Raw genomic sequence first — 21,595 nt, 5'->3', positions numbered from 1 at the left:
GCCTAAGCTGCTGAGGCTGGCCTCGAATTTGCTATCCTCGTGCCTTAGCCTCCTAAAATGCTGGGATTACAAGCACGCACCACTGCACCCGTTACATCATCACCAATATTTTTTTAAATGTTGAAAGAACTGAAGTCCAGAGAAGGAGTTTGGCTTGAGTCACTCAGCTGGCAGAGACCTGCAGAACCAACCAGAGAAGCAGCATTCCCCTCCTGGCCAGATGCCTGCTTTCCTACATCAGTGTTGCCCAAGATGGGTCCCCCCAAAACCATTTCCTTAGGATATTAAAAGGGTTCTGCAGAGAAGAAGATCCCATGGTAAAATAAGTTCAGGAGACACTGGCTATAACAAAGCAACCAAGTCCCATGCCTACAGGACTTCTCGGACCTTTCTAGAACCTTCTGCAGCACTGGTGTTCCCCAGAACATGGGCTGGGAAATACAGAGTCACATTACACAGGGATGGAGGAACACTGTTATGCAACTCGACCTCACCAGCACCCAGAGGCCTTTCCAGAAATCAGAACCCTGGTCCAGCAAAGCCCAGGTGAAGGGATGACTGAAGATGTGCCTGCCAGGTGGGTGACAGAGGTCGGACAAGCCTCGTCTTCCCTGAAACTGGGAATGAGGATGATTGTGAGCTGTGATGGGCCTCTAGACAGCAGCCAGGTAAGAACAGGCCCGGTCCTCAATGCCAAGAGGGCACCTGAGGCCCTCCCGGCTTGGCCCTCCCGGCTTGGCCCTCTAGGCCCCACAAGACGTCAGCCCCCTGGAGTTCCTTTTCGGGAAGCAGGTGGGTATCTCTCCCACCCAGGCTGCTCCTGAGCAAGCAGCCTCCACAGGACAGATGCTCCAACCCTCTCCTGAGCCATGAACCAAGCTGCTGACTCAGACCCCCGCCCTCCTTCCAGCTCATCCTCGCCCGGACCCTTCTGTGCTCACAGCAGCTTCTTGGCAGTTTCACGGGCCCTTCGGCAGCTAGACTGACGCTTAATCACTAATGAAGTACCAGTTTTTATCTTCCTCTCAAGCTTTATCCCCGCCAGGGTGAGGTCTGGGGTCTCAGAAGAACAAGGAAGAGCAAATATGATTTGTTCTGTGAATGCTGGGAATACTCGGGTTTATGGTCCTCCAATAACAACTACGTCTCATGAGCACTGACTGGGCCACCCCATGCTGGGGGTCACCCACTCACAGTCCCAGCCACCACGCTCTCAGGTAGGTTGTTCCTTGGACCATTTAGAGATGGGCACACGCAGGCAAGCTGAAGTCACTTATTGCTCCAAGTCACCCAAGTGAGGAGTGCTAGTGTAGTGGCACCCCCTCCCCCACAGAAAGTCTTAACTAAGCTTCTCCAGGAATCTTCACCCTAATTGATTTTAAGACTATAAGCAAAAGAGTCTCTACAAAAGAGTTCAATGCAGATAAACTTCCTATTTCGTGTTGCCCTATTTCACTTGGCTGCTAGCCGGGATTCTTCCGCACTCCAGGTGCTGGACACCCCCTTACTAGTTTTTCACAAACATTTATCCAGTTTAGTAGTTTGCAGAAATGTGCAAACAAGGCCTCTGGCCTTGAGCTGGGCTTCACAGAGATGTCTACATTTTTAAGATAAGTTACCAATTGGGCTCCATGGTAACAGCTGGCAGGGGGAGGAAAAGAAAGGGGAGAAGAGGCTCTCCTCTCTCAGGTGTTGTCCTTGAAGAGTTAACTTGCCCAGAACAGTGAAAGAAAAAGCTGCTTTTATGGGAACTTCTGCAGACTGTGAACTTCTGAGCCCTTCCCCTTACAAGCTGGGTATAAAACTTTAAAACAACCTGAACTCGGGGTTCAGAGGATTAACTGATTACAGCAAAAGCTGTGCCCTCTGAACCTGGCTGCAGCCAAATAAAACGGTTTCCCGCTATCTTTGGTGCCTTACCTCGTCTGTCCCTACAACAGTAGAGCTGAGCTCTGACCAGGCAGGGGGAGGCTAGTCTAGGTTTCTAGTCTAGAAATCTAGAAGCTCAGAACCACCCCACCACACTGTCCCCAGGAGACAGCCCAGGTTCAGGAGACTTCAGAGCTGAACTTTTTGCAGTAACAGGTGTCAAGGGTCAAAGATGGCCCAGGGGCAGCCAGCCTGGATGCACCAAGAACTGCAGACTGTGGAGACAGTCTCTGGCAACCCCAGCAATTTTCCAGACCCAGTCGTGTATCTATTTGCTTTGTCCATACCTCCCAGCACAGGCCTGGACACTAAACCTTGGGGAAACTTTCCTTGCTGCTGGATCAGCCCCAGTCAGGGTAGAGAGTGGGATCTAGAATTCTCTGTGCTGTCAGAAATGCAGCATCCAAAGTCCCCAAGGAACTCAGAGCAGCCTCATTCCATTGAAGCTCTGGCCTTCCCCCAGCCCCTGGACCCTTGGTTCCTCTAAGAACTGGGCCACCACCTTGCTTCCTGACTATTACTCCAGTCTATAGGGAGGTGAACCATAACTTTGTTTGCCTGCTTCATTTACCACATCTGGGGCAATGGTCCCTGTTCCTTCCACCAGCTGTCTCTAGTTAGGGTCATGTGCCAAATAAAATGACCACCCAGGAGGAGAAAGGAAAGGCTGGGGTTTCCTGAAGGCCTGCCCTGCACCAGGCCCATGGCAGCCAGGTGCTGTACTTTCCTGCCATATTTCCTTAGCCCAACTAACAACCTGATGAGGTGAGTAATATTGTCCCCATTTTGCAGATGAGGAAACTGAGGCTCAAAAAGGTTAACTGATTTCACAGAAGTCACATTACAGCTGAGTGGAGGACCCCAGCCTGACCTGAATGTCCATGCTATCCATGAGGATGCCACAGGATTACGACAATAACAATACACCTTGCTTTCCTCGTGTCAGCAGAGGCAGGTGTGACCCTGGAGGAGATCAAACCATCTGCTCAAACCACTGAGTAGTTAACAACACTAGCACCTAACTGCACGTGCTACGACCTGCCAGGCACCCTGCTCAGTCAGCACTTGACATCACTGTCACATTTCATTCTCACAACCGTACAAGAAAGTACTCTTACTATTATTCCCACCTTACAGATGGGGAAACCACAGGTTAGTGACCTCAAAGGAATTATTCCAGTTCCCCGTAGCACCTGTCTGCTCAGGAGCCACACCCCCCTTCCTCACTCCCAGAGCATCTATCTCACTTCTGTCCAGTGCCCGCTCCTCTCCTGCATGACTCAGTGAGTCTTCATTACCCTGAGCCAAACATGGTCATCCCTTTTATCAGGCCAGTGATTGGTTTAGGAAGGATCATGGGACCTAGGTCTGGTCAATAAGACAGAAGAAAATCTGCCAAAGAGCTTCTGGGGAAAGTTTCCTTGCTCTTAAAGAGATGCCCATTAAGAAGCAGACATCCCCTGCGGGGCACGGTGGTACACCCAGCAACTTGGGAGGTCAAGACAGGAGGAACGCAAGTTCAAGGCCAGCCTCAGCAACTTGGTGAGGCCCCAAGCAACTTAAACAGACCCTGTCTCAAAACAAAAATAAAATTTAAAAAAGGGCTGAGGATGTGGCACCCCTGGGTTCAATCCCTAGTACCAAAAAGAAAAAAAAAAGACAGAGAGAGAGATAAGCACCTCTTTCTTCCTCTGGACACAGCCATTTTTGAATGTGATGACTGGAACTACAGCAGCCACACCACCACCATGAAGGGCTGTCACAAGGATGTGTCACATGCTGAGAACAGCCAGAGTGGTAGAAAGGACCCAGGTTCTTACCTAAGCCTCTGATGACATGCTTTTCCATTACTTGCAGCATAACGTATACAGCCAAAAATAATGTAAACTTTTGTCTCTCTGGCTCTAAACTCAAAACCAGTTTGTTTGAGTCCATGACCAGAGTTTGCCTCTATACGCTAAAGACTGGGTGTCAGGCTGTCAACCTAAAGAGACTCAGGGTGAGTCTGGCCCCTTGACCTTGGGATGGCCCTGGGTTTGCTCTAAGGTAAAAAACACAGATCAGGCCCCAGGGCCAAGCACAGCCACCATCCCTGACTCCAAGCCATAAAGGACAAGACTCCCAGGATAATCCCTCAGGAGATGCCCCACGTGGAGGGGACATCCAGGAGCCAGCCTCTGCCCCTTGGGAACCAAGTCTCGTTCCATTCTCCATTTCTACCACCTTCCTCTGCTACTGCCCCATAAATCTCCAGTTTATTAATCCTTTACATGAAACAGTCGGTGCGGAATCCTGATTTACTCCCTGTTCATAAAACGCTGAGAAATTAAAGATGGAAATTACCCAGAAGGACACCTCGTCTCCACTGGGGAGCCCCAGAGCAATTCCTGGCCCCGAACCAGGTCCTCTCTGCCCTTCCCACCTTCAGAACTCAGGATCCGGTGATGTCATCTCATTCTCCTGGCCCCACGACCAAGAAGCAAGGGGCTCTTTCCTACCCCAACACACCTCTCAGCCTCTGCTCCACACAAGGCTGGACGGGAGGCACCAGCAAATATTCCTCTTCCTAAAACCCTTTTACAATACAGGGGAGGGGAAAAAATCAAGTTGGGAACAAAAATGAGGGCATAGATTAAAGCAATTCAAATGTCACAATATGCACTAAACCCAGAGTCACGACCTGGAGGGAAAACAGAAACTAGACTTCAAAATGACTTTGTGGGCTGGGGCTGGGGCTCAGTGGTAGAGCATGTGTCCAGCAAGTGTGAAGGCCTGGTTTGATTCTCAGCACCACATAAGAATAGATAAATAAGATAAAGGTATTGTGTCCATCTACAGCTAAAAAAATTTTTTAAAAGAAAATGACTTTGCCCACCAAGGCATCTCAGTTGCCCAGGACCATCGCCGTCTCTCAAGCCTCTGGGCAACACTTCACCCTGACACCCCCAAAACCCTCCAACTACTCCAGCTGGTGTTCTCAAAAGCCCAGCGACCCTGAGTTCTCCTAACAAGATCCCAGAGGGGTCTTTGAGCTGCAGAGCTCCCATATCTCCCACCCTACAGCTGACTGCCAGGTCCCCCCTTTTCCCCGCAGGTCACCAAGGCCCACAGGCAAGCATCAGGGCTCCGTGTCAAGGGGGAGGACTATCCCAGGTCAGTCGCACAGTGTATCTTTAGCCCAACTACCTGCCAGGGGCAGCACTGGATAGTGGGTCCCTTCCTAACTAGGGCCCTATATCTGAGGGGCTCCCTGAGGTTTTGCAATTATAAGACTCCAAGTCACGGGAATAGGACAATCCAATGAGGGAGTTCAAGAAGGCTTCCTGGAGGAGGCAGTATCTGGGCTGATGGTAGAGGATGGGGAAGGGCCACCAGACCAAGGAAGGTAGGAAGGGCTTTGCAGTGGGAAAACAGCAAGAGCCGAGGCCTGGAAGGTGGCAGAGGCCGGCCACTCAGGTAGGGAGGGGAGCGAGCAGCTTGGCGTCACCAAAGCATCCAGAGGGAGGTGGATTAGGAGGAGAGATGGCGGGGCCTTGACCGCTGTGCTAATGAGTTTTGACTTTATCTGGAGGGCAACGGGGAACCATTAAAGGGTTTCCAACAGGGCAGGGACGTGGTCCAGTTTGCTTTTTAGAAAGATCCTTCTGCCTGCCATGGAGAGTGTGGACTAGTGAAGGGGAAGGGAGGAGGGGAGGGAGGTGTGTCAGGTGAAGGGGGGTCAAAGGCAGCAGGCTCCCAGAGCTAGGAGCGCCTCTTCTGTCCAGGGACCAGCTGGGCTGCCCTTAGTTCCGTTCGAGGTCATGGGTCAGGTTTGGAGGGGACAAGAGAGAGGCAGGAGACAGCCCAGGACAAGCTGGAAGAAGAAAAGCAGCCCTGACCCTAAGGGTCTGGCCCAGGGGGGCCCCCAGGAGCCTGTGCCCACCTGGAGCAGTGACTGCTTGCAGGTGGCTTCCCCAGCACCCCCAAGCACCCTGGGTCCCTCCTGTGTCTGCCAGCTTCAGCTCCACTTCCTGCCCTGGGTTGAGAAGAAGGCTCTGCAGGTCCACGGTCCACTTCTCCAGCTGAAAACAGAGGAGCAAAGGGGCCCAGCCAAGAAGGCAGCCCACCCAACAGGCCAGGAGGAACGAGGCAGAGCCCCACCCCATACGGTGTTCACCTCAAGCCTCATTCTCAGGTGCCCATGTGCCCAGCTGTACCCACCTCCTTCTCTTGTCCCTGGGCAACACCATCCTGCGCTCAGCACTGACCTCCCCTCTGTCTCCCCGCACTGGCTTCGTGACTGTTCCCTCCCACCCAACACAGCATCTCCAGACAGGACCGAGCTCTCTTCGTTCCTAAGATGAGCACTACTCAGGATTCACACAGGGGCTCGGCAAGGCCCGGATGAAGAAATCCCCAGGCCGGACCCCGTGAGGGTTGGTTCCTTCTCAGAGAAGGTGTGCTCCCTGATGACAGTGGATGTGACACCTTGTCTCCTTCCAAATCACTGCCCCCCAAAAAAGACCACTGAGCTGCCAGAACAATCCCCCCCAAATATTCTCACCATTTCACCTCCGACAAAAACACTGGCAAGCATGTTTCCAGGGCCTAACATGGGCCATGATCTCAAATTCTCCTCTGATCCCGCAGAGCAGCCACTGTGTCTGCCATTTCACAGGCTAAGCCCTCCCTCAAGGTCCACCAGCCTGCAGAGAGGCCTAAGCGCAACCTTGGGTGAGGTGGGTCTCCTCTCTGACCTCTGTCTGTTCTTCTTCAGGGGAGGATGCTAAGAGGACCTCCCTCCAAGTGGCTGGAGAGACCTGGATGAGTAGCTGGGAGGAAGCTGGCACCCGGCACCTGCGTGCAGAACCACGGTCCTGCTCAGCTCCTTGCTGTCTGGAAGGCAGGCTGCCTGCTCTGTGACCCCTGCCGTTAGAGTCGGGAGAGGCCCTCTCCTGAATGATAAGGGACCAATAAACCTATCTGGGTGGGTATAAATTATAGCAGGAAGCTTTTTGGGTTGGTGTCTTCTTTGGCATTAGGAGAATCATTAATTATGTATTAAGTGTTTGAAAGAAAAAGACATCAGTACCCTATAGGATGTATTTGCATAGTAATAAAGGATTGATTAGATACAATATCTATACTGAGGGCTACTGGGACGCAGGTCCCTAGGCTTTGCAGTGGCAGTAAATTACAGCCACAAAAATCTCTGCGATAGTAAATAACAGCGTCCAAATTGCTGAAGGGACTCTTGGAGCCTAGTGACAAGAACCTCATGGTCACCAGGCCTAGAAGGAGAAGCAGTGCAGGGTCCAAATCCCCCAATGCTGGTATCCTGGTTTTCGGGGTAGATGACCCTCTTCCAAGCCCAGCCCTGGGTGGGGCCAAAAACCCCTGCCCAGCGCAGTCTGCAGGGGCTCCAGAGAAAGGCCGGAAGCTACTTCTCAAGCCTGGATTTTACTAAAGGCTCTTCTGCAATTCCCTCTGGGAATCAGACGCCTGAGTAAAAAGAGAACGCAAGTATTGCTTCTCAGACTGCAGGTTGTGTGTCCCCTTTTAATGAGGAGCTAGGGAGCACTGGAAGAAAACGGCTCCCACTCCTGGGGAGATGAAGGCCACCGAAAGCCCTGCAGTCCAGAGCCCAGGTGGCGCCTGGAGGCAGCAGGGATGGGCTCCTACCTGAGCCATGGTGACAAAAATAACAGTGTTGACTATGTGCCAGGCCAGGTCTCCACCCACTGCATACATACACTAACTCACTTAACCCACACAAAAACCCTGTGTGGAAAACGCTATCATAACCCCTTCCCCGTACAAGTGAGCAAACTGAGGCAAGAAGCCAGGTTCTCTAGATACCAGCATGGCTCATGCCCTCATGTCCTCGGCCTAGCACTCGGAGGTCACCTGTTTATTAGGTCCTTCCCTAACTGTTCCACTTAAAACTGCAACCCCCAACTCTGCCTGTCACTCCCTCTTTGCCTTTCCTGCCTTTTGCCACTTCATCTGTCACCTTCAAATGTACTCCATCATCGATGAACTTATTTGGTCTGAAGTCTGGCATCTCCCATGAGAATGTGAGCTGCACCAAGGAAGGGGTCTCATCTGTTTCGTATTGTTCACTGCCATATCCCAACAGCTAGAACCAGTGCCTAGCAGGTGCTCAATAAACATTCGTTGAATGAGGTGACGTTGAGCCACTTGCCCAAGGTCACCCAGCTTTTAAATGGCAGAGCTGGGTTCAAACCCAAGCAGTTGGGTCTCTGACTTGGTATTCTGAACAACACACCTCACCATGGTAGGACTTCTCCTCTCTGATTAAGGCATGACACCAGTGGTGTCAGGGGCAACTCAGCCTCCCTTCTGTTCAATGAGATTCCACAGGCAACCATGAGCTTGAGTTTGTGTATTTCCTAACTGACTCAGGAATGTCAGGACTTCTGGGAACAGCTCCCACTTGATTCTGCAGGCAAAGACATGCAGACCTGAGAGAGACCTCTCCAAATATCTCCCGTCATTGCTGAGCACAGAGCAGTCTCTTACCTGCTCCAGAACTGCTAATGGCTCCCCCTGTCGGCAGGGTGAAGCAGACTCCAGCGCCTGGACCCAACAGTGGATGTGTTGATCGATTCATGGGGCGGAATCAGACCCTCGATTTCCGTGCCTACCCAGATCTGCTCAGCCCCACCTCAAATTCAGATCTGAAGAAGGAACACTGAACCCATTGTGGCCCATGAGGAAGATACAGTTTGAGTACAGCCCTCCTGGGAGAGCTTCCTGGGGTCTTCTGTGGCCTCAGAAAACCATTAATTCTGGTATTAAGAGTTTGGAAGGAAACCCAAGCCTTTATCCCCTTTGGTTCCCACAAGGCCAGCCCAGGCCATGATCCCTCCCCGGGCAGGGACAGGTGGAGGGCCTGAAACACTCTAGGTTCCTCTTCCCTCCTCAGAGGTAGATCAGTGGGGATGGAGAAGCAGGTCACAGCCCCAGGTTGGACTGTGCTTGTCCCTGTGGGACCTGTCCTTGGAATCTGGACAGAACCAACCACCAGTGACTAAGGAAATCTCTTCTTGGCTCCCCACTCCTCCCAGGGTGGGGGTCTCCACCCGCTGAGCCAGGCTTTCTGCCCCAATGACTAGGCTGATGGCCCAGGCAGGGGAAGTAGCCTGGGAGGAGGGGCTAAGGATTCTGGGGCTTCTTATCCTTCCCAGCCTCCCAATTCTGGGAAAGAGTTTGAACCAGAAAGAATATAAAAAATGGAAAAAAAATCCTTAATACAATGACCTTCAAGAAAAGCAACCACATTTTACCTTGAAAACTGCAGAACTGAAAGCAGAGTCTGTATAGACAATGCAAATGATATGCAAACACAAATGTAAATGAACCAGGAGGGCCTGCCAATGCCAAAGCTTCCCCGTGCCCAGTGTGCCTCTAGAGGGAGGCAGAGGAAAGGGACAGAGGGCAATTAGGAAGGGCTGCAGGACTGCCAGGGGTAGAGGTGGAAACCTGAGAGACCTTAGAGGGGACCCAGGTCCAGAGCTCTCTGCACCGTGAAGCTTCCCAACCCTGCTGAGATCTGGTCATTCTGACCCTGCAACATGCGCACACACACACACACAGAGCAGTCATGAAACCATGACTGTTAGTGGTTGTTAGTGGTAACACAGACACACAGCCACTCACAGACAGAAGCACAATACCCATCCCAATACACAAAGACACAAATACAAGAACACAGACTCACATCCCTATCTACAGCACCACTCTCAGAAACATATACAAACACACACAGAAACACGCCAACACCGACACAAGCAGAGACTCAAACACAGTCACCTGCATATCCACACTGACCCAGTGTAGCCAGTCAAATAGATCTGTCTGCAAAAAAAGAAATCCAGGTTTGCAGAACACTTATATGGTGCCCCCATGATGCAGAAACTTTCAATCCTCATTTAAAAATCTTCACAAAGAAGCATTAAGAAGTGGAACTGATTGTTTAATTCGAGGTGTTTGGAGTTTTTTGTTTTTGGGGGTTTTTTGTCCCAGGGATTCAACCCAGGGACACTCAACCATTGAGTCATATCCCCAGCCCCTTTTGTTTGTTTGTTTGTTTAATATTTTTTAGTTGTTGATAGACCTTTATTATTTTTTTTATTTATTTATACGTGGCACTGAGAATCAAACACAGTGCCTCACACATGCCAAGCAAGCGCGATACCGCTGAGCCCCAGCCCCAACCCTTTTGTATTTATTGAGAAAGGATCTCACTGAGTTGCTAAGGGCCTTGCTAACTTTTGGGGGCTGGCTTTGAACTTGTGATCCTCCTGCCTCAGCCTCCTGAGTCGCTGGGATTACAGGTGTGCACCACTGCACCTGTAATGATTATTCAATATTTACTGACAAGGAGAAGGAGGCCCAAAGGCGAACTAATGGTCCAAACTTACCCAATGAACAGCAGCAAAGAGCAAGAGAGCCCCATTTCTGATGGTACTGCAATGCTGTGATATTTCTCTCTGGCCCCTGGTGCTAGTGGAGCCCCCTCCATACACATTGGGACACAGAAATTACTATCAAGTCCTGATTTCCCCCCTAGGGTTCCACTCAGACAGTTTGTAACCCCATCTGGCTTCCTCACAGTCACTCGGTCCTTTTTTATCCTACCCTGTCGCCACTTGAGCTGGAGGTGGGCTGTGACGCAAACCGTTAACCTTAGGCTATGGATCATCTAATTTGGAAATCTGGAATAGGGAGGGAGGAAATCATTCATTTCTACCCAAATGGAACATAAGACTGGATTTTCAATTGCCACCCATCCCTGGGTGAATGTTCCTAACAGAGGAATCACTCCCCAAAAGTATACAAACTTTAAATGTCACCCTGCCCACCAGCTCCTACACATACACACACACATGCACACACACAAAGAAATGTGCTTTTCAGAGCAAAGAATGAATAAGCTTTCTCACTTCCTGCCACTAACTCATGGTGTCACTTTGGGAAAGTCACCCACCCTCTCCTGTCTGTTTCCTCAGTTGCCTGGGAGAGGCAGGACATGGAGTCCCCCAGGCTGCTTCCCTCTCCCATCTTGCATTCTCCTTGACAGCAAAGAGCCTCAGGCTGGCAGGGGCACCTCAGAGTGTTCCCCACAATTGTCCCCTGATCCTGGGGCTCATGTTACATTGGGATCCAAGAGGAGATAAGGCCCCGGCCCCAGGAAAGCAGGACCACGTCAGCCCCAGCCCCAGGGTAAGGATCTACCTTGCAACTTGGCCCTTGTCCATTCACCTGGTAACTTCAAGAGGGTTAATGGGGAGGCCACCTGGGAGCAGGGGCCACCTTAAAATAAGGACAAGATTAGCAGAGTGAGCTGGAGGAGTTGCAAAATGCCAAATCATGGGTTCTGAGTGTATTTTAGGGCCTCAGACTCCCTTTCCAAATTAATATTCATGGACACTGGCATGCCATTTATTTGCATATGTAGATTATTGCTCATCCTCTGCAGGAAAAGAAGTTTTGGGGTGTTTTTATTTATTGTATTTATTTTAAGCTTGGATGATGAAGCCAGAGGGGAAGGGCAGGTTCTGGGGGCAGGAAAGGGTTTAAAATGAGTTTGGGTCTGAGGAAGGGTAGATTCTTGACCCACAGGGGAACATCATCTCTACCAGGACCCACAGAAGCAATTCCAGGATAGAAGCCCCTCTGTCAGGAGGCCTCTGGAACAATACTATAGGAGCCAGGCATCAGGTTTGGGATGTGAATGCAGCAAGTCACTTGAACTCCTTAAAATCCAGTTTCTGAGAACAATAACCTACTTTACAAAGTTGTTGCAAAACACAAACTAAAAAATACATGCATTCCAAAAGTGCTTCCTAAACTGTGAAGCCCTAAGAAGGGCCATTGTTACTGAATTTCTTCTCTTCTCTCCTGAAGCTATCATCACCCACTCCTCCAGATGCCCTCTGGGAAGGCCTAGCCCAGCCACTCTCTAAAGCCTTCTGAGGATCTGAGGGCCACTCCTCAGTCCCCTCCTGCCCTTTACTGGCCTCACCTCTTTTCTGCACCAAATAACAGGACTTAACTTCTCCACCAGAAAGTTCAGAGTCCACTGTGAGAATCTGGAGGTTCCTGAATTATTCCAAAGTCCTGGGACACAGAGTGGCAGTGCAATGCTGTAGGACACAGGGAAAAAGAGACTAGAGGTACAGGACACCACAGGTGGGAGGAACCTCAACAAGACAAGAGAACACAGAGGAAAGAACAGGCCCCGCCCCTCACAGCTGCTGGCCAAATGAACTTGACAGATGCCTATCCTCTCCCAGCCTTTGTTTGATCATCTGTAAAATAGAAAACCGGCTTCACAGGCCTGCTACAGGTGAGTTAAGTCAATCCACCCAAAAAACCAAAGTATTGCCCAAGATAGAGAAAGTATTCCTAAAATTTAGAAGGCATTCATTAAACCCTGACTGAGGTTAAGAAAGGAAGGGTGATTTTTCAGGTAAATAATCTATTCCTGTGATTTATTAATTCAGTAAATATCCATTGAATTGTCCAGCATGCACTAGGCCCTGGATTAGATCCCCTGCAATTAAAAAAAGGGGGGGAGGGGTACCATTGGAAGCATTGAAGATGACCACAACACTGGATACAAAGAAGGACCCACTCCCACCCCACCTTGGATCTCAATGGTCTTATGTCCAATTAGGAAAAACGAACATTTCAACCAAATGCTGAACAACGACATCAACGGCATGGTAAGCATGGAATTTGTGGTGTAGGCAATAATCGCTACAGAAGTGCAGCGGAAAACAGATCAATGCTTCGAGATCACTGTGCACACTAGTGGCCAGGGAAGGTCTAATGAGGACGCGCAGCTCTACCGCTGGTCTTGAAGGAAAACAGGGTTGGGTTAAATGCAGAGAAGGTCGGGGCCTAAAGCAGAGTGGGCCACGGTGGTAAGTCCACCAGATAAGGAAGACAAAGATGAGGAGACAGGCGCGGGCAGATTGCGGACACAGGGATTGTACACATGAGGGCTAGGGCTTTATCTGGTGGGGACTATGCGGGAGGGAGGTGTGAGGTAATTAGATGATAAAAACCATGTTGGGGGATGACTTGGAGGGAAAAGAAATGAGGAGATGCCCTGGCTTCTAGACAGTGGCACCCAAAGCAATAATGGCTTTGCAGCCATGGAATCCAGGTTCATTACCACCTCTGCACTAGAACTTACAAAGACCATCCCATTTACAGAGCCCCGTAGCTGCTCTGGAGACACATGTCCCCATATACAGCCATACACTGTGCCCTGAAGATGGCAGAGTAGGAGGCTAGTGCCACCACCCAGGATGAGGTAAATAATGAACAAAGGACATTTCTCCTGCTAGAAAGAGGACGAATCTAAGAAACATAAATACAAAAGGAAATTCGGCACATTTAATATCGGAAGCAGGGTATGTGGGGGAGTGGGGTCATCAAAAGGTGTGCCTAAGCTCTGGAGCCCAAGCACTGGGAAGATGTCTCCGCCATCAAGAAAAATGAAGAATTCAGAAGGGAAGATGGTTGAGCGATAGGAAGACGTTAGATCTCATTGTAGGCAGAGAGGTTTCATGAGGGCAGCTGGGAGGTTTCATGAGCTGGGCACCCAAATACGACTACTGCGACTCCAGGGACATCATGCTCCTCCTACCATGGCTGATCTGCAAGTCATAATTATTTACTCTCTGACTCTGCTCTCTGACCATCTGAGGTCTAGATGGCCTACTCCTCGATGTCTCCCACACGGGATTATAATTTCCAAAGTCAGATCTTCAAATTATCTTCTACCTCTTTTGTACCAATCAAGTATTGAGCTAATTCAGATTTATCTTCCCAACAAATCCCACTGTGCATATGAGTAAATTGAGGCACAAAAGGTGAACTATTTTGCCCAGGGTCATAGGGCTTAAACGGAGTGGGGAGAGAATTCAAACCCAGGTCTTGAATTCTATAGGTGGCACCTATAGAAACAGGCCAATTATTATAATCTCCTTGCCCTGTGTGTAGTTAGCTTAGGCAAGACATGTGATTCACAATATCAGCAAGAAGACAAGGGAAAGTCTGGTCAGGGATTTCTGGAAAAGGCTCTCCTGGCTTCTCTGTCTCTGCACAAGATTTTAAGGGTGAAACACCTGGAACTATTGCAGCCATCTTGTGACCTTGAGAACTAGGAACAATGAAAAGCATCTGGATCCTTGATGATCTGTTGAACTACTGAGAGAAACAACCTAGGAGCAGAAATAGCCTAGACCTCTTGTTATGGGTGATACTAAGTTCCTTATTGTTTCAGCCAGTGGAGTTGAGGTTTTTTCTTGCTTGCTGTCCTGACACCCACTCCAGTCAAGGACTCTTGTCACTATAGATACCTGAGCTAACCATTATGAAAGATATATAGGAAGGAAAAGTTCCATTTCCTGCTCTCATTGTGCCTATCCCAAGGTTAGGCATTCAATACATGTTGAATCTATATTTGATTAATTGATTCTCCCCTTTCTCGCCAATTACATGGGATCTGTGCCCTGAAGCTACCATTCTTCCCTTTTCTAAGCTTCACAGATTATCTCAACATTTCAGCCCCACGTTTTGGCTGCAGTCTTAACATCACTGATCAGTCCTTCTCCACTGTCTCCCCACTACCTGGGATCAAGCTAAAAGCCAGGCACTTGCACTTGATCCAAACAGACCATCAGTGAAACTCCGCATTCCTAAATATTTGTTCTTTGAAATGTCTTTCTCAATTAGATCTCACCCAAATGTTTGAAAGTCAGGCTGAATTCCAACTTCCTGCTCCAGAACAGACATGTTGAGCCTGCATAATTACTGCAGCCAGCTTTATTTGCTATAAAAACATGGATTTTTGCTCCTTCTCGACTGTAAAAATAATCAATAAATAGAATCCAGATGAAAAATGCCAGCATTTAGGAGAACAACTCTTTTATGATTCTTTTCTTTTGGGTCTAATTAACATGTTGGGGATAAAGTGTGCTATTAGATTTACCCCATCAGCAAAGTTGAAGCACAAACTCTCCTCTTCCTGAGACACAGCTTCACTCAGATCAGAAATCCAGACAAGCAGACAGACAGACAGTTGCAACACATTTTGAAATGCTCAACCAAGAGATCTGTATACATGTGATGTGGACTTCCTGTAGTCTCTGCATCAGCTGTTCATTTTTTTCCCCTCTCCCCTACGAACACAATGCATAGTTACTGTCAAAAAAGAAACACAGCGAGTCCCATTAGCAGGAGAAGCGATCTCTCTGACTTCTTTCTTTTAAATGAAGAAGCCATGTCTTTTTGGACAATGACCACCCAGGCCATGAAAGTTTCATGAGGGGTTCTCGGAGTGGATGACACCTTTTCAATTATAACACTGCTATAATAAACCCCCACAGAGCCACAGGGCACAGAATCTACATCCAACACACAACACCTATTTATTTCCTAATTACATTGCAATATATTCACTCTCTGTATGTGTGCTGATGAAGATAAAATATTCCTTTAATTCCATGGCCACCTGGGGGGTGAGGGGGAGGGGAGTATACATAGGCAAGTCCTAGAGTTCTTGGAGCTAAATCAGCCTTTGTTCCAGGCTCTCCCCTTCCCCCTAGCATAGTCTTAAGGAAATCACTCATCTTCCCATTCTGCCACATGGGTTCTCAAAGTGTGGTCTCAGGACTGCGCTCATCAGCATCACCTGGAAACTGTTTAGAAATGCAAACAACTCCAGGGCCCACTCCAAACCCACCGAATCATAAACTTTGAGGGTGGGGGCCAATAATCCGTGTTTGCACCATCCCTCCATGCCAAAGTCTGAGAACCACTATTCTACAAAATAGGAAGACCATCATTTTAACTTGAATCAGAAATCAAAGACACCTAATTCTATAAGGGTCTACCTTCTCTCACTGCATAGCTGTCCCAATCTACAGATTGAGGGCTCCATTTACCCATCTGCAAAATGGGGTTGCACACTTCACCAAGCAGCTGCCAAAGCTGGGATTTAATGGGCACATGGTTACCTGGCACCAGTCTCTATGGATACCTAGCAAGATCACAGTTACCAGCACTCACCCAGCTCCCCCCACCACACACACACACATCATTCTTCGTCTGGTAAAAGCTCTGCAGAGCAGTTCTCCAATGCCACATCAATACAATTGCCTTGGGTCACCCTGGCAACCAGAAGCTGGGGGCATGGAGAGAATTTGGAGAGAATCTCCAAATCTCATTGCCAATAGCTTCCTACCTTTCCACCTCAGAGCTTTGAGCCACCACCAGAGGGAAGCTGGGTATGTTTTTTGTTATATCATCCACTTCAGCACTGCTTCCCATATCCCTTGCATATTTGCCTCCGCACTGCAGCAAGACCCTGAGACTGCGACAGGGCAGAGGTGAGATATCTGAGGTATGGGACGCCCCCTGTGTGATTCATGGTTGTAACATCTGGGTCCTTACAGACACCAGGCACTAAGTAGGCACTCCAGAGCTACTTATTGACTAAATGTTCCTACTACAGCAAATGCCCTGGCCATAGGAAGCCCAGAACATTCAAATATCTTGATTCTAAAAGTTATAGCTGGAAAGGGGCAAAGAAATGACGGGGTGGGGGGAACAACGGGAAACAGAAAAAGAAAAGGTGCCACAACCCCTGGTTGACAGGATGCTGACTTCTCGGCCAAGTCCTCACCCTCCTTCACCTCAAATTAAAAGACCTCTGAGGCCAGTTTCTGAGCTTGAGTTCTCATTGACCTTGACTCTGATGTCCTTGACCAACAGCTGAACAACTCTTACTGGAACTTGCCTGCCTCCCTTTTAGTACTGGAGCTCTGGGCCCCACAGTCCTCCTCCCCAGTTGCAAATCTACCTGAAGCTCAGTTTCACATTCTACCTTCTCCAGGGACTATTCCTAATTTTGCCCTCCAGAAGTGATCTCACCCAGGTCTCTATGCACTCTTCAGCTACAAAACAATGGCTACTCCTTCCCTGTGGCTTACACACTACAGGGGAGCCAGGCCTGTGAGCTCCTTTTACCCCCAGACTCCAGAGCAGGTGTACTCTAGGTATGCAACAAACAGCCACATAAATCATTCATCCTAGATGAAACTGAAGAGTATTGATAAGCAAAATAAGCCAAACTCAGAAGAAAATCAGGGTCACAGGCTTTGTGTTTTTAATATATTTTTTTAGTTGTAGGTGGACACAATACCTTTATTTTGATTTTATGTGGTGCTGAGGATCGAACCCAGTGCCTCACAAGTGCTAAGCAAGCGCTCTACCACTGAGCCACAAGCCCAGCCCCATATTTTCTTACATGTACTAGAGAGAAAAGAGGGAGGAAAAAGGTGAGGAGTGGGTGTTGTGAAAATAGAAAGGAGACCAGTTGAGTTGAGGAAAGCCGGGGGAGGAAAGAGGGAAGGGAAAGGGGGAGGTACTGGGGAATGATATTGACCAAATTATGCTGTTACATTGTGTGCGTGTACATATATGCACATAAGTCCTACAATTATGTATAATTATAATGCACCAACTAAGATATGTAAAAAAAAAAAAAAAAAAAAAAAAAAAAAAGTTCCTCCTGGGAGTTGTTCACAGCAAGGCACCTAATTAAAAGAATCCAGAGACCAGTCCTGGGCTCCTAATCTCTCTCCAACATTCCTAGCCCTCCAACCTGACAAGGTATGCAGCGGCCTGCTGGAAATACCTGCCCCACGGTAAAGTCCGAGTGGCATGTTAGAAAAGGCCCTGAACTGGGAGTCAGGAGAGCTGGTTACTTCCCTTCCATCCTTAACCAGCTCTCAGGGCGTCCTTTTACTTCTCTGGGTCTCAATCTGCTGATTTATGGAATGGGAGGAAGAGGTGAAGACTGACATTGTAGACTTCAAATTTCTAGAGGCTTAAACCGATATTCGAGCTACAGAGAGAGAGAGCTGGTGCGTAGTGCGCACGGGGGAAACCCGCCAAAGGAGCAGGGGGATGGAGCGCTGCATGGTAGGTCCAGCGCCCTGGGGCACCCTCCCCAACCGGCAAGGAGCAAGGGCCGGGAGTAACCCTGTCAGCAACAACCCCAGCTTTTGGCCTCGCTAAACCTCTCAGACGTACATCAACAAAGAGGGCTGCAAGGCGGAGACCCCGCTCTCTCCAGGAAACCGCACGGGTCGGCAAATCCCGAGAGGAGAGCAAGAGGAACCGCGCCTCCCGCAGGATCCGAGAGCCCCAGCCGGCTGCCGCGCGCCGCCACCTGGCCGGTACATTAACCCATGTTTCCCCGGCAGGGTGCAGGAAGGGGCATGAGTACCCTTGGCAGAGCAAGCCGAGATGGCCCGGATCCCAACCCGCCGGAGGCCCTACTCGATCTGCTCCAGGGACACAGAGTGGAAGAACCTAAAGCGGATCCACTTTGACAGATCTTTCCTGAGAACGTGGCCACCGGGAAGGACTCAAACTAGCCTCGCCTGGCGCGGTCTAGTGGGAACGCATCCGGAGACAGGGCTGCAGAGTGCAGCCGGGGGTCCAAATCCGGGAGAAAAGAGCAGGGGCTCGAAGGCGCGGGATAGATACAACCATAAGGAGGCTCCGAGCTCCCAGCTCGCGACGGGTGATGGCTCTTTCCCACTCGCAGTCCCTGACGCCCGCAAGGAACAATTTTTGCCTATTTTTAAGTAATTTTTCCTTCTAACAAAGTAGGAAAATAAACCCAAGCCAAGAAGGAAGGCTGCTGCGCTGGGCAGCTTGAAGGGACCACGACGACCATCCTTATCTCCACCTCCAACACTACCGCCCACGGCTGGGAGAGAAGTTGGGAACTTCGGAACCGCGATCCAGGAGCGCGCTAGGAGGGATTGGTTTCCTTTAACTTTAGGAGCTAGGGTCGCCGGCAAGGACAAGAGGGATGTCTGATAACCAACCCACAGGGCAGTTGGGCGTTCCAGATTCCCTGAAGTGAGTCGAGGAGACTGGATACCAAGAAAATGATGCGGGCATACGTTCCGCTTCCCCGCCTCCCAAAAGCCAAAGAGCGCGTGGCACTGACTGGGCTTTGGCAGCGGCGAGGCGCACCGCTGGCTACTGCTGGGAATCTGCCCGCGTGCCCGCCGGCTCTGCGTCCGGACCCGGGCGGGAAGGGCGTGGGTGCAGTGCTTACAGCCGGTGCACCCCGGGCGGCTCCGGGGCGGGAGTCCCCAGATTCTCGGGCGCTGACGGGCGCCCTCCCCGGGACACCCGCGCCACCCTGCTGCTCTCAGGTCTTCCCCCGCACGTGGAGGCGCGGCGGACGCTGCGTCCTGACTGCGGCCGGAGGGCGCGCGCCTGCCCACGCCAGGGCGCCACACATCCTGCCCGGACCCCCTGGCGCTTCCACACGTCCCAGCATTCACCTCCTACCCGCGCCAAACTCGGCTTCCGAAGCCTGGACCTGGGCCCGGACCAGGTAGCGGGGATCCATGGAGCAGATGGAAAGTTAGTCGCGAGGCTGCAAAGCCCCCTCCCCAGGATTGGAACACATTCCTGTCCCCTTGAACCCCTGGCGCTCCGAGGCTCCGCATCCTCGCGGACTCCACCCAGCCACCTACCTGCTTCCGCGGCCCGCCCAGGGCTCAGCCAGCCAGTTGCGCGGTCCAGTCCTCCGGAGCCCGAGCTGCTCCAGATAGCTGGGCCAAGTGCGGGAGCTGAGAGCTGCCCAGAGTCGGGCGACGGGCGGCGGGCACCGCGAGCGAGTGAGCGAGCAAGCAGGAGCCGCGGCGGATTCTGCTGCCGAGCCAGCCCCCACCCCCTCCGTCCCTCGGTCCCTCCCTCCTCTCTCTCCCTCCCTTCCAGCTTCCCTCCTCCCTGCTAGCAGCTCTCTCGCTCGCTCTCCCACCCCCTTCTTCTTCTTCTTTTTTCACCCCTTTCTCCCTCTTTGGTCCTTTCAGAACCTGATCATGCGCGCGCGCTCGCTCTTTCTCTCTCTCTCTCTCTCTCTCTCTCTCTCTCTCTCTCTCTCTCTCTCTCTCTCTCTCTCTCTCTCTCTCTCTCTCTCTCTCTCTCTCTCTCTCTCTCTCTCTCTCTCTCTCTCTCTCGCTTTCCTTTTTCTCTGGTTCTCTTCTTTCCAGCATCTCTCTGTCCCCACACCCCTTGCGTTCTTTTGCTGTCCCTTTCTGCTCCCTCTTTTCTCTTTTCCATTTCCTCTTTTTAACCTTCTCGCATCTCGTCTCTCTTTTCTCTTCCCAAGTTCCCCTTTACCTCCTGGTGAATCAAAGTGGCCTGTGCACCTACTCCTGAAGCTCAGGAAGGGGGCGGAGGGGTACTCAACAGGGGTTGAAGGGGGCCCTTGGCACACACACCACCCGCCCCCCCCAGGTCATACTTTCAACTGCAGGGACACAGATGGATCAGTTCTGGAGATTGGTACTCAAGGCAGGGACTTGAGAAATGTCTGGGCTGGGAAAAGGCAAGAAAGCAAAAGAACTCAGAATGTCAAAACCCAAGTAGGGCTGAGCAGCTCCTGGTGAGATGAGGAAACTGGGGCTCTCACAGCAAGGAATGTGCCTTGCTGAGGGCTACTCCAGCGGCGAGGTCTAGACCACCTCTGCCTATCCGCAGCATGAGACTGGGCTCCGCTGACCTGAGAAATGCTAGGGCGCCTGAGGCCAGCCTCCCGCTTTGAGGCTCTTCGCTTTGAGGCTCTTCGCATGCCCCTGAGCCCAGAGCCAAAGTAAGAAGACCTCTCCTGTGACAGCACCTTAAGCCGCCCGGATCCCTGCAGCACTCCTAACAAGGCCAGGCAATGGGGGAAAGCCCTTTTCTTCCACCCTCTGCCCTTCTCCAAGAAATTCGGGGACTCCTACTTACAGGGGCAATGGTATGTAGGCAGGGTCTTTGCTGGTGGAGTTTGTCTTCTTTCCTTCTTGAATTAAAATGGGAATGCTCAGGCTTAAGACTGGTGACTGTACACCACTCCCGCCCCAAACCAGGAGGAATTTTGCAAATAAAACAGGCGTATTGTCTGAGGCTGTGGGAAAAGATCTCCAGACAGGTTTCCCAGCCCCTAGCCTCCTCTCACCGGCTCCTGACCAACCATCATTAAGGCTGTGATGGGGCAAGCCCCTCCCCTAGGAGCTTCTCCTGTGACTTCCTTATTTCAGTCCAGTGGGGTCCAGAGAGATGTAGTGTCTCCTTCACCATGGACTTCACTCTGCCAGCTGATTTATAATGACAGGATCAGGGGTCTCTAAGTGTCAACCCTATCTGCTAGGGCCAGTTTGTTCCCCTCCTGTGGTCTCAACCAGAAATTAACCATCCACCAAGGGCTGTGGTAAAAATCGGCTTTGGAGTATTGGCCCTAAACAGTTCCATACAGACAGTCCCATCAGTTCCTCAAGTTGAGGTATCAAATCAAATGAATAAAGCCATGCTGCGTCTGTTCATACCACAAAACCAGGTGCCCCACATGGAAGGAGGCCTTCGCTCTCAGGGTCGTGCAATTGCATCATGAGCACCCGAGAGTGAATGCCACTTAAATTCTGTACCCTAAGGAGCCTCCCTACCTCACCCTGGTCTTGCAGGCAAAGCTTAGGCTGACCAGTTGTCTGGCCTTGACATTCAGCTGCTTTCTGGCATTCAGTTTCCTATCTTATTATGAAAAGGCTGAATTAGATTTCCCTAAAGGTGT

The 21,595-nt window shown here is 50.6% G+C and overlaps 1 protein-coding gene across 1 annotated transcript in view; it reads right to left on the bottom strand.

The window, feature by feature from the left end:
- The window catches only part of Megf11 (multiple EGF like domains 11), a 322,486-nt gene extending 302,787 nt beyond the window's left edge, over nucleotides 1–19,699 (bottom strand). Inside the window, exon 1 of the mRNA XM_021727705.3 lies at nucleotides 19,518–19,699. The gene's annotated coding sequence lies outside the window, so the exon portion shown is untranslated. The remainder of the gene's footprint in view (nucleotides 1–19,517) is intronic.
- Between the last annotated feature and the right edge of the window lie 1,896 nt (nucleotides 19,700–21,595).

Source organism: Ictidomys tridecemlineatus, chromosome 5 (assembly GCF_052094955.1).
Source record: "Ictidomys tridecemlineatus isolate mIctTri1 chromosome 5, mIctTri1.hap1, whole genome shotgun sequence".
Classification (NCBI taxonomy): Eukaryota; Metazoa; Chordata; class Mammalia; order Rodentia; family Sciuridae; genus Ictidomys; species Ictidomys tridecemlineatus.
The sequence above is the reverse complement of the archived record's forward strand: the minus strand, read 5'-3'. Positions and strand labels throughout refer to the sequence as shown.